This window comes from Triticum urartu, chromosome 5A (assembly GCF_056163025.1).
Source record: "Triticum urartu cultivar PI428250 chromosome 5A, HENAU_Tu73, whole genome shotgun sequence".
In the NCBI taxonomy this organism is placed as follows: domain Eukaryota; kingdom Viridiplantae; phylum Streptophyta; class Magnoliopsida; order Poales; family Poaceae; genus Triticum; species Triticum urartu.
The window spans coordinates 233,440,731-233,453,613 of NC_141877.1; positions in this window are offsets into that span (position 1 = coordinate 233,440,731).

Below are 12,883 nucleotides of genomic sequence, written 5' to 3' on the forward strand. Positions count from 1 at the left end.
TTATTTTTGGTAGACCCTTCTTGAACATAGTTAATGCTAAGATAGACTACAAAAAAGGATGTTGTTACTATTGGTTTGGGTGATATGTATCATGAGTTTAACTTTTCTAAATTTCGTAGACAACACCGTGAAGAGGAATTGCCTAGTAAAGATGAAACTATTGGTCTTGCTTCTATTGCCGTACCTCCTAGATATCCTTTAGAACAATATTTGCTAGACCATGAAAATGATATGTTTATGAATAAAAGAAGGGAAATAGATGAAGTATTCTTTAAACAGGAGCCCATCCTGAAACACAATTTGCCTGTTGAAATCCTAGGGGATCCTCCTCCACCCAAGGGTGATCCCGTGTTTGAGCTCAAACCATTACCTGATACTCTTAAATATGCTTATCTTGATGAGAAAAAGATATATCCTATTATTATTAGTGCTAACCTTTCAGAGCATGAAGAAGAGAGATTATTGAAAACTCTGAAGAAGCACCGTGTTGCTATTGGATATACTCTTGATGATCTTAAGGGCATTAGTCCCACTCTGTGTCAACACAAAATAAATTTGGAGGAAGATGCCAAACCAGTTCATGATCATCAACAACAGCTGAATCCTAAGATGAAGGGAGTGGTAAGAAAGGAAATACTAAAGCTTCTCGAGGCAGGTATATTTATCCCATTGCTGATAGTCAGTGGGTAACTCATGTCCATTGTGTCCCTAAGAAGGGAGGTATTACTGTCGTTCCTAATGATAAAGATGAGTTGATCCCGCAAAGAATTATTACAGGTTATAGGATGGTAATTGACTTCGGCAAATTAAATAAAGCTACTAAAAAAGATCATTACCCCTTACCTTTTATCGATCAAATGCTAGAAAGATTATCCAAACATACACATTTTTGCTTTCTAGATGGTTATTCTGGTTTCTCTCAAATACCTGTGTCAGCTAATGATCAATCAAAGACTACTTTTACTTGCCCTTTTGGTACTTTTTCTTATAGACGTATGCCTTTTGGTTTATGTAATGCACCTGCTACCTTTCAAAGATGCATGATGGCTATATTCTCTGACTTTTGTGAAAAGATTTGTGAGGCTTTCATGGACGATGTCTTCGTTTATGGATCCTCTTTTGATGATTGCTTGAGCAACCTTGATCGAGTTTTGCAGAGATGTGAAGAAACTAATCTTGTCTTGAATTGGGAAAAGTGCCACTTTATGGTTAATGAAGGTATTGTCTTGGGGCATAAAGTTTCTGAAAGAGTTATTGAAGTTGATAAAGCCAAGGTTGATGCTATTGAAAAGATGCCATGTCCCAAGGACATCAAAGGTATAAGAAGTTTCCTTGATCATGCCGGTTTTTATAGGAGGTTCATTAAGGACTTCTCAAAAATTTCTCGGCCTCTGACTAATTTATTACAAAAAGATATACCATTTGTTTTTTATGATGATTGCGTAGAAGCATTTGAAATACTTAAGAAAGCATTAATCTCTACACCTATTGTTCAGCCACCTGATTGGAATTTACCCTTTGAAATTATGTGTGACGCTAGTGATTATGATGTAGGTGCTGTTCTAGGGCAAAGAGTTGATAAGAAATTAAATGTTATTCAATATGCTAGTAAAACTCTAGACAATGCTTTAGAGAAATTCTGCTACTACTCAAAAAGAATTCTTAGCAGTTGTATTTGCTTGTGATAAGTTCAGACCTTATATTGTTGATTCTAAAGTAACTATTCACACTGATCATGCTGCTATTAAATATCTTATGGAAAAGAAAGATGCTAAACCTAGACTTATTAGGTGGGTTCTCTTGCTACAAGAATTTGATTTGCATATCATTGATAGAAAGGGAGCTGAGAACCCCATTGCAGACAACTTGTCTAGGTTAGAAAATGTGCTTGATGACCCACTACCTATTGATGATAGCTTTCCTGGTGAACAATTAAATGTCATAAATGCTTCTCATACTGCTCCATGGTATGTTGATTTTGCTAATTACATTGTTGCTAAATTTATGCCACCTAGTTTCACATACCAGCAAAAGAAAAAGTTCTTCTATGCTTTGAGACATTACTTTTGGGATGACCCACATCTTTATAAAGGAGTAGATGGTGTTATTAGACGTTGTGTACCTGAGCATGAACAGGAACAGATCCTACGCAAGTGTCACTCCGAGGCTTATGGAGGACACCACGCTGGAGATAGAACTGCACATAAGGTATTGCCATCCGGTTTTTATTGACCTACTCTCTTCAAGGATGCCCTTAAGTTTGTATTGTCTTGTGATGAATGTTAAAGAATTGGTAATATTAGTAGACGTCAAGAAATGCCTATGAATTATTCACTTGTTATTGAACCATTTGATGTTTGGGGCTTTGATTATATGGGGCCGTTTCCTGCTTCCAATGGATATACACATATTTTAGTTGCTGTTGATTACGTTACTAAGTGGGTAGAAGCTATTCCAACTAGTAGTGCTGATCATAACACCTCTATTAAGATGCTTAAAGAAGTTATTTTTCCAAGGTTTGGAGTCCCTAGATATTTAATGACTGATGGTGGTTCACATTTTATTCATGGTGCTTTCCGTAAAATGCTTGCTAAGTATGATGTTAATCATAGAATTGCATCTCCTTATCACCCACAGTCTAGTGGTCAAGTAGAATTGAGTAATAGAGAACTCAAATTAATTTTGCAAAAGACTGTTAATAGATCTAGAAAGAATTGGTCCAAGAAACTTGATGATGCATTATGGGCCTATAGAACTGCATATAAAAATCCTATGGGTATGTCTCCGTATAAAATGGTTTGTGGAAAAGCATGTCACTTACCTCTCGAACTAGAACATAAGGCATATTGGGCTATTAAAGAGCTCAATTATGATTTCAAACTTGCCGGTGAGAAAAGGTTATTTGACATTAGCTCACTTGATGAATGGAGAACCAAGCCTATGAAAATGCCAAGTTGTTTAAAGAAAAAGTTAAAAGATGGCATGACAAAAGGATACAAAAGCGTGAGTTTAATGTAGGTGATTATGTATTGCTATACAACTCTCGTTTAAGATTTTTTGCAGGAAAACTTCTCTCTAAATGGGAAGGTCCTTACGTTATCGAGGAGGTCTATCGTTCCGGTGCCATAAAAATCAACAATTTCGAAGGCACAAAACCGAAGGTGGTGAACGGTCAAAGAATCAAACATTATATCTTAGGTAATCCCATAAATGTTCAAACCAATGTTATTGAAATCATAACCCCGGAGGAATACATAAGGGACACTTTCCGGAACGTTTCAGACTCCGAAAAGGAATAGGTATGTGGTACGGTAAGTAAACCGACTCCAAAACAGTTTTTATGGCAATATTTCTCCGTTTTGGAATATTTAGAAAAATAGAAAAATAAGAAGCAGTCCGAGAAGGACACGAGGGCTCCACGAGGGTGGAGGGCGTGCCCTACCCCCCTGGGTGCGCCCCCCTACCTCGTGGGCACCTCGTGTGCTCTCCGGACTCCGTTTTCTTACACGACACGTATTTTGGTCGGTAAAAATTCATTATATAATCTCCCGGAGGTTTTGACTCCCGTATCACGCAATTATCCTCTGTTTGTGTTTCGAGTTGTTGCTGCTGCAGATTAGAGCAAGATGTCTTCGCAAGAGTCAGTCGGGGAGAGCCGGGTGTCTCATCCGGCACCTAGATCAATGACAAACAACAATGTTGACCACTTTGGGCCAGCAATGGAGGAAGATATGGAGGCTGATTTGAAGAGAATAGATGCCATGGAGGAGGATCAAGAAGTCACTTCTCGCTTCCGAGCTGGATTCTCAATGGGGGAACTGTAGAGCTCGGCCATTCCAAACTCAATTATCCCTTCCAATGTTAGATTTCTTTCTTATGAGAATATGAAAACAGTGGCAATGGTTCTCGCGTAGCTATGCAGCACCCTTGGGTGCAGGGAGCTTTGGCTGTTACAGGAAAGCTTCGAAAGGAAATAATGGACCTCAAGCAGCAAGTCAATAAGCTCGAGGAGGAAAATCGTATCCTGAGGGGCATCATCGCCAAGAATATCACATCACCATCCCTGAAAAGAGAGATATAATCACATGGGTATGGGCACTCCCCTTGGCAACTGCCAAGCTTGGGGGAGTGCCCTGGTATCGTATCACCATCACTTTTATCTTTACCGTTTTTCTTAGTTCGATCCTTTTGATAATATCTTGATCTAGTAGCATAAAGTTTTTAGTATGATCTAGTTGTGAGTTTTGCTTTATGATCCTTCTATGTAATCGAGTCCGTGAGCTATATAATAAAGATTAGTGTTGAGTCAAGGGCTTGATTATTTTGCCATGATCTTGAGTTAATAAAAGAAAAGAGAAAGAATAAAAAGAATAAAAGAGATCATATGGATCTTATGGAGAGTAATGAGCTCACATAGAAAGAGTATGATGAATAAAAATTGTTGAGAGTTGACAAACATAGTTTTGGTCATCGTTGCAATTAATAGGAAGTAATAAAGAAAGAGAGGTCTTCACATATAAATACACTATCTTGGACATCTTTTATGATTGTGAGCACTCATTAAAATATGACATGCTAAAGAGTTGACGTTGGACAAGGAAGACAACATAATGGGCTATGTTTTCTTACATCTGAGATAAATTATATTGTCATGGATCACCCAACATGGTTGAGCTTGCCTTTCCCCCTCATGCTAGCCAAATTCTTTGCACCAAGTAGAGATACTACTTGTGCTTCCAAATACGCTAAAACCAATTTTGCCATGAGAGTCCACCATATCTACCTATGGATTGAGTAAGATCATTCAAGTAAGTAGTCATCGGTGCAAGCAATAAAAATTGCTCTTTAAATATGTATGACTTATTAGTGCGGGAGAAAATAAGCTTTATACGATCGTGTGATATGGAAGAAATAAAAGCGACGGACTGCATAATAAAGGTCCATATCACAAGTGGCAATATAAAGTGATGTTCTTTCGCATTAAGATTTTGTGCATCCAACCATAAAAGCGCATGACAACCTCTGCTTCCCTCTGCGAAGGGCCTATCTTTTACTTTTATCTCCTACCTTACATATGAGTCATGGTGATCTTCACCTTTCCTTTTTACAATTTATCTTTTGGCAAGCACAACATGTTGGAAAGATCCTGGTATATATGGATAATTGGATGAGAGTTTTCATGAACTATTATTGTTGACATTACCCTTGAGGTAAAACGTTGGGAGGCAAAACTATAAGCCCCTATCTTTCTTTGTGTCCGATTAAAACTCCATACCCATAAGTATTGCGTGAGTGTTAGCAATTGTGAAAGAGTATATGATAGTTGAGTATGTGGACTTGCTGAAAAGCTCTTGTATTGACTCTTTCCTATGTTATGATAAATTGCAATTGCTCCAATGACTGAGATTATAATTTTGTAGTTTTCAATGAAGTTTATGATTCATACTTGAAATTGTGATTTAATTGTTACTCTAGCATAAGAGATCATATGACAAGAATTATATAAGTTGTTGTTCTAAGAATGATCATGATGCCCTCATGTCCGTATTTTATTTTTATCGACACCTCTATCTCTAAACATGTGGACATATTTTTTGATTTCGGCTTTCGCTTGAGGACAAGCGAGGTCTAAGCTTGGGGGAGTTGATACGTCTATTTTGCATCATGCTTTTATATCGATATTTATTGCATTATGGGTTGTTATTACACATTATGACATAATACTTATGCCTATTCTATCTTATTTTACAAGGTTTACATAAAGAGGGAGAATGCCGGCAGCTGGGATTCTGGGCTGGAAAAGGAGCAATATTAGAGACCTATTCTGCACATCTCCAAAAGTCCTGAAACTTCACGGAAGTCATTTTCAGAATATATAAAAAATACCGAGCGCAAGAAGTTCACCGGGGGGCCACACCCTGCCCACGAGGGTGGGGGGCACGCCCTACCCCCCTGGGCGCGCCCCCCTACCTCATGGGCCCCTGGTGGCCCTCCGATGGCCATCTTCTGCTATATGGAGTCTTTCGATGAGGAAAAAATCATAAGCCATCTTTCCGGACGAGACTCCGCCGCCACGAGGCAGAACCTTGGCGGAACCAATCTAGGGCCCTGGCGGGCCTGTTCTGCCGGGGACACTTCCCTCCGGGAGGGGGAAATCATCGCCATCGTCATCACCAATGCTCCTCTCATCGGGAGAGGGCAATCTCCATCAACATCTTCACCAGCACCATCTCCTCTCAAAACCCTAGTTCATCTCTTGTATCCAATTCTTGTCTCCAAGTCTGGGATTGGTACCTGTGGGTTGCTAGTAGTGTTGATTACTCCTTGTAGTTGATGCTAGTTGGTTTATTTGGTGGAAGATCATATGTTTAGATCCTATATGCATATTAATACCCCTCTGGTTATGAACATAAATATGCTTTGTGAGTAGTTACGTTTGTTCCTGAGGACATGGGAGAAGTCTTGTTATTAGTAGTCATGTGATTTTGGTATTCGTTCGATATTTTGATGAGATGTATGTTGTCGACTACATGACACTTCACCATTATTCAGGCCTAGAGGAAGGCATTGGGAAGTAATAAGTAGATGATGGGTTGCTAGAGTGACAGAAGCTTAAACCCTAGTTTATGCGTTGCTTCATAAGGGGCTGGTTTGGATCCATATGTTTCATGCTATGGTTAGGTTTACCTTAATACTTTTGTTGTAGTTGCGGATGCTTGCAATAGAGGTTAATCATAAGTGGGATGCTTGTCCAAGTAAGGACAGCACCCAAGCACCGGTCCACCCACATATCAGATTATCAAAGTACCGAACGCGAGTCATATGAACGTGATGAAAACTAGCTTGACGATATTCCCATGTGTCCTCGGGCCGCTTTACATCATATAAGAGTTTGTCCAGGCTTGTCCTTTGCTACAAAAAGGATTGGGCCACCTTGCTGCACTTCATTTACCTTTGTTACTTGTTGCTCGTTACCAATTATCTTATCACAAAACTATCTGTTGCCTATTATTTCAGTGCTTGCAGAGAATACCTTGCTAAAAACCGCTTATAATTTCCTTCTGCTCCTTGTTGGGTTCGACACTCTTACTTATCGAAAGGACTACGATAGATCCCCTATACTTGTGGGTCATCAGGTAGCATCCAAGTTCCATTTATATCCATATCGATCTCGAGTAGGAGTAAGTTCACCTCGGTTTCAATGGTGTGTGCTCGTGCTCTTGTCATGGGTCCACATGGTGCTTGATGTGTTGTTCTAGAGTCCATGGGGATGATGGAAGGATGCTCCGCATCATAGACGATGATTCACATGTTGCAAATCTCTTTTGTACGGAAATCTTGAGGTTGCATGTAGTGGCCAAGACGATCATGTCGGACCGCGATGCAAGTTCCTAAGATACTTTTGGAATACACTATGCACCAAGCTCGGAATCAAGCTACTATTCTCTTCGACATATCACCCACAAACCGAGGGCCAAACGGAAGTCACCAACCAGACGCTCTCTACACTTCGTCGTGTGTTGACCAAGAAGAATGATATGTCTCCGTCGTATCTATAATTTTTGATTGTTCCACGCCAATATTCTACAACTTTCATATACTTTTGGCAACTTTTTAAATTATTTTTGGGACTAACATACTGATCGAGTGCCCAGTGCCAGTTCCTGTTTGTTGCATGTTTTTTGTTTCGCAGAATATCCATATCAAACAGAGTCCAAACGGGATAAAACAGACAGAGATTATTTTTGTAATATTCGGAGGATATGGGAAGAAAAATCCACGCGAGACGGTGCCCGAGGGAGGCACGAGGCAGGGGGCACACCCCTGACCCTCGTGGGCCCCCCGTAAGGCGGTTAATGCCCTTCTTCGGCCGCAAGAAAGCTAATTTTTAGGGGGAAAATCACAGCGACGATTTCAGTCCAATCGGAGTTACGGATATACATATATATACGAAACGGTGAAAGGGCAGCCAGGCAGACCTCAGAAACAGAGAGAGACAGATAGACAGATCCAATCTTGGGAGGGGCTCCCATGCCATGGAGATCAAGGACTAGAGGGGAAACCCTTCTCCCATCTAGGGAGGAGATCAAGGAAGAAGAAGAAGAAGAAGAAGAAGGGGGGCCCTCTCCCCCTCTCTTCTGGTGGCATGGAACACTGACGAGGCCATCATCATCACCGCAATCTTCACCAACAACTTCACCGCCATTGTCGGTGTCAAAACCGGTGGATCTCGGGTAGGAGGTCCCGAACTATGCGTCTAAGGTGGATGGTAATAGGAGGCGGGGGACACGATGTTTACCCAGGTTCGGGCCCTCTCAATGGAGTTAATACCCTACTTCCTGCTTGATTGATCTTGATGATATGAGTATTACAAGAGTTGATCTACCACGAGATCGTAGAGGCTAAACCCTAGAAGCTAGCCTATGGTATGATTGTATGTTGTCCTACGGACTAAACCCTCCGGTTTATATAGACACCGGAGGGAGCTAGGCTTACACAGAGTCGGTTACAAGGGAGGAGACCTACATATCTGTATTGCCAAGCTTGCCTTCCACGCCAAGGAGAGTCCCATCCGGACACGGGACGAAGTCTTCAATCTTGTATCTTCATAGTCCAACAGCCCGACCAAAGGATATAGTCCGGCTGTCCGGAGACCCCCTAATCCAGGACTCCCTCGGTAGCCCCCGAACCAGGCTTCAATGACGATGAGTCTGGCGCGCAGATTGTCTTCGGCATTGCAAGGTGGGTTCTTCTCCAAATTCTGAATATCTTCTGAGTAGTGTCCGGCTCCCCATAAATGTTGCATTTCTTGGCTTCCGCACCCAATAAGGGATATTTCCACATGTCGAGCGAATGTGAGGAGCCAGGGCATTTTTACATTCGCCACCCTAGCCAATAAACTTTCTATTAAAGAGACGGGGATTCTTAGATCCAGACCACACCATCCTCCCATGGCGAGTATCCATCGGAGCGCGCTCGGAAAAATCCATTCCAACATGGCCGGTCATTGCAGCTCCTCCTCCCGCTCCCGTAGCCCTAAGCCCGGTGATTGGGAGAAGTGTTCCGTCCCGCACAGCCAATTAGTAGAGTTACAGACCCAGGGATTTCTCCCTCCAGCATATATGGTCCCCGTTCGAGCCGGGCTCGCCACCTATAATGGCGGGAAGAAAGCGGAGAGCTTCCCCAATCCCTCCAAGCGGGCGCGAGTATGCCTTGTCCCTTATTTACTAAGAGGACTTGGATTTCCAATCCATCCGTTCCTCCATGGGCTCCTGGAGTTTTATGGCCTCCAGTTGCATAATTTCACCCCCGCTTCCATATTACACATCGCTGGTTATGTTGCCCTTTGTGAGCTGTTTCTGGGCTGCGAAGCTCATTTCGAGCTGTGGAAGAGGCTATTCTGCCTTCTGCCCCGTACACAGAAGGGGTCAATATATCAAGTGGGCGGAGCTGAAATATGGCGCATCGCCGGGACCGGATACTTGCCCGGTACCCCGAAGAAGACGTCCGAAGGCTGGCCTTTGGAGTGGTTTTACATGGAGGACGTCCCCCTTCCAGATCCTATTCGGATGGGTCTTCCCGAGTTCGACAATGCCCCTTTGAAGAAACGCCGAAGCTGGCGCCCACGGAGCCCTCAGGAGCAAGATAACAGAGAAGTCCTTTACTTGATAGGCCGGATAAAAGTGTTGGCTCAATCAGGACTGACAATAATCGAGGTTATGTCAATATGTATAATGCGGGGGGTGCAGCCACTTCAATATCGAGGGCACCCCATGTGGCACTTTAACGGGGAAGATGATGCCACCCACTACGGGCGTAAGGGACCGGACTCAGTTGCTGCTCTAGCAAAAATTCTGTCCGATTTGTTCAAGGGAGAGGAAGAGGAGTTCATCCGTATTAAGCCATGGGATGGATTCTCCATGTACAACCCTCCAAGCTGGGTGAGCTATCACTTTTTACTCCCAACCTTCCCGCATTCTTCGTCATAAATACTCACCTTGCCGTTTCATGGCAGGAACTGCGAAAAGCTGTAAGGGAGGTCAACAGCCCACCTCCACAACCAGAGGACCCTGACCGGGCCCTCGATCCCAGACTCGAAGAGGATCCGGACATATTTGTGGAGCTGATCGACAGGACATTCTATCAATTGAGCTGCGATGATGCCATGGTGGCCATCATAGCCGACTATCCTGGGCTACTCCCTGCATCGCATGTAAGAAAAACTGGAGTCCCAACTTCCGAGAAGGATCCCCTTTTATGCACTTCACCTATCGTACACATATGGTGTTTTACAAGGAAGGCCCTCGGGACGCCATGCCGAACCCACAGTGACTCGCCAACAAGGGACACCGAAGCCGGGTAGGCTAAAAAGGAAGGCGGTCAGGACTGAGACGCCGGCGCAGAGGTATGATACAGAACCTCGCTCCGTGGTTGTCGTCTTTCTTAAAATATAATGGCGTCCGTGTTTCCTAGTAGGAAAAATGCTTGCCAGACTATATCCGGAGAGGTTGCCGATCACGCCTCCACTAGTCGGGCTCCAGGGCTGGACATAGAGGCGGAAGCTAACACGGGGCGAACGTCGGATGCTCCTCCTACAAAGGATGCAGATAGACTATCCACTACAAATTCCAAAGTGGAGAGTGCCATGAATCACAGGCGTCGCCGGGCCATACTCTGTGATGCTTGTTTCTCCCAAGAGGCGTTCGATGCCTTCAACTCAGGAGACGCGTACATCCGTGCTGCTCAAAACGGTCTTGCCAGAGCCATGGACCAGTATGTAAAGGATATACGGGTAAGAAAATCTGACGATTATATATATCAGTAGCCCCTGAGACTTGAAACAGTTGACACAACTGATTTAAGGATCATTATTTGTGCGGGTTCTTACAGAGAAGAATACCCAATTGTCTCAAGAGCTGGAAGAGTGCAAAGCCCAGCTACGGGCCGCAGTTGCCGCATTGAAGGAGTCCGAGAATGCCCCCTCTGGTAACACTTGTTTCCATTGCAAAGAATGACAGGTACCAGATAGTATGCGGCATGCATGCAAATCTAACAATAGATGTTGCAGATGACTCCGGAGTGAATCCGAAGGCCGTGCCGGAGAATGCGCGACGTGCTAATCGACAGCTAAATGCTGGCGAGCGCGTGCTTACGCGGGTCAGGCAGGAGAAAAATAATCTCCAAGACACCAATATCCAGCTGGGCGTGGAACTGAAAGATGTCCGAGCCCAGCTTGAGGACTCCGTGAAGGAGAATAAGCGGCTTCGACGCGGCATTTTCAGTAAGTGCTTGAATGAACTTTTGAAAGAGTTCGGCGAAGAAGCCGGCTAGCAGAGTTATGTCTGCAGGTATGCCGATGGGTCGTCCCGCGGAGGAGATGCCCGAGTCTGTGGATGATCTTCTACTAGAGCTCTCACAACTGCACGAACAAGTTCGGCAGGTGATGCAGGGTATTGCCCAAGCCTTGTGGCCATCCGCCTCCCCGTCAGGAGGCATGGGGGAGCTTATAGAGAAGCTCAAGGGAGCACGGCAGCGCTTCTGATTATGGAAGATATCAGCCTGTCGACAAGGTGCAAGGGAAGCCTGGGCCATGGTGAAGACGCGATATACCAAAGCTGACCCAAACCACATGGCTGAGGTCGGACCTGTGGGGCCCGATGGGAAAGAGATCCCCGTCAGTTTGGTGTATGACCAAGTAGAATTAGCCGCAAAGTATTCCCAACAGGATTGTAGACTAGACAGCCTGTTGGATGGTATAGAAGAAGAATTTAGTCAGTCTTAGTGATTGTGTACTTTAAGTGACATATATAATGTCCCTAGCCGGATTGTAAATCATTTGTCATGGTGGACCTTTTCGCTTCGACCTCTGGACCCGATAGTCCGAAGTGTATCCGAATACCCGCTCGGTTATGTAAAAACCGGGGTATGCATGGAAACCAGGCGTAGGGGTCATAAGTGCTTGAACAGACAAGTACCCAACTAGCTATGTTAATTACATGGATAGTAAGAAACATCTTCCAGGGAGAATAGTTCTGTTAAGGGTTCATTTCCCTATGTACGCATGCCCTAATGTGCATGTCGGAACTGCGAAAAGAGACGCAGGCTATAAACATCTGGGGGCATGTATCAAAATAAATAAAAGTCATCTTTTGTTCACCGACCGAATATTCCCTTAAGAACGCTAGCTTTCGGCTTCACCCAGTCTGAGTTACACATCCGGCTGACCTGGCAGTAACAATCGCAGAGATGCTCCCCTTATGCCCTAGCCGAATTAACGGGAACGTAGGGCATAAATACAAGAGCCAGGCAACCCAGCTTGGCCAAAACTTAAGTCATATCGATGCATATAATGGCGAAAAAAGGTACATGTGGAAGAATAACACATGTGTGAGGCATAAAGCACAAAAAAATAGTTATATTAAGCTTCTGTATAAGAAGCCCCCAGGTATAATGAGCGCGGTTAGCGCGTCAAGATTGTGTAGTCAAGACACAAGTTAGCCTTTTAAGGCCTTGAGGAGAAGAAAAAAGAAGAGAGAAAGAGAGAAAAGACAGATAACGGATATGCAAAAAATTGACGGGGGTAAGGAGACGAGCATAGAGTCTGGCACTAGGCGTAGAATCTTCGGAGTCTGGCTGCGTTCCATGGGTTTGGCTCAAGTTGATTGTCCGATGCATCTCGTAGACGATACGCTCCACCGGTCAGAACCTGGTCAATAATGAAGGGACCTTCCCATTTGGGCTTGAGCTTGTTCTTTTTCTTCTCCGGCAGGCGTAGAACTAGTTCGCCAATGTTATAGGTTTTAGCCCGTACTTCTCTGCTTTGATACCTTCGAGCCTGTTGCTGATAGAATGCGGAACGGGCTTTTGCCACGTCGTGCTCCTC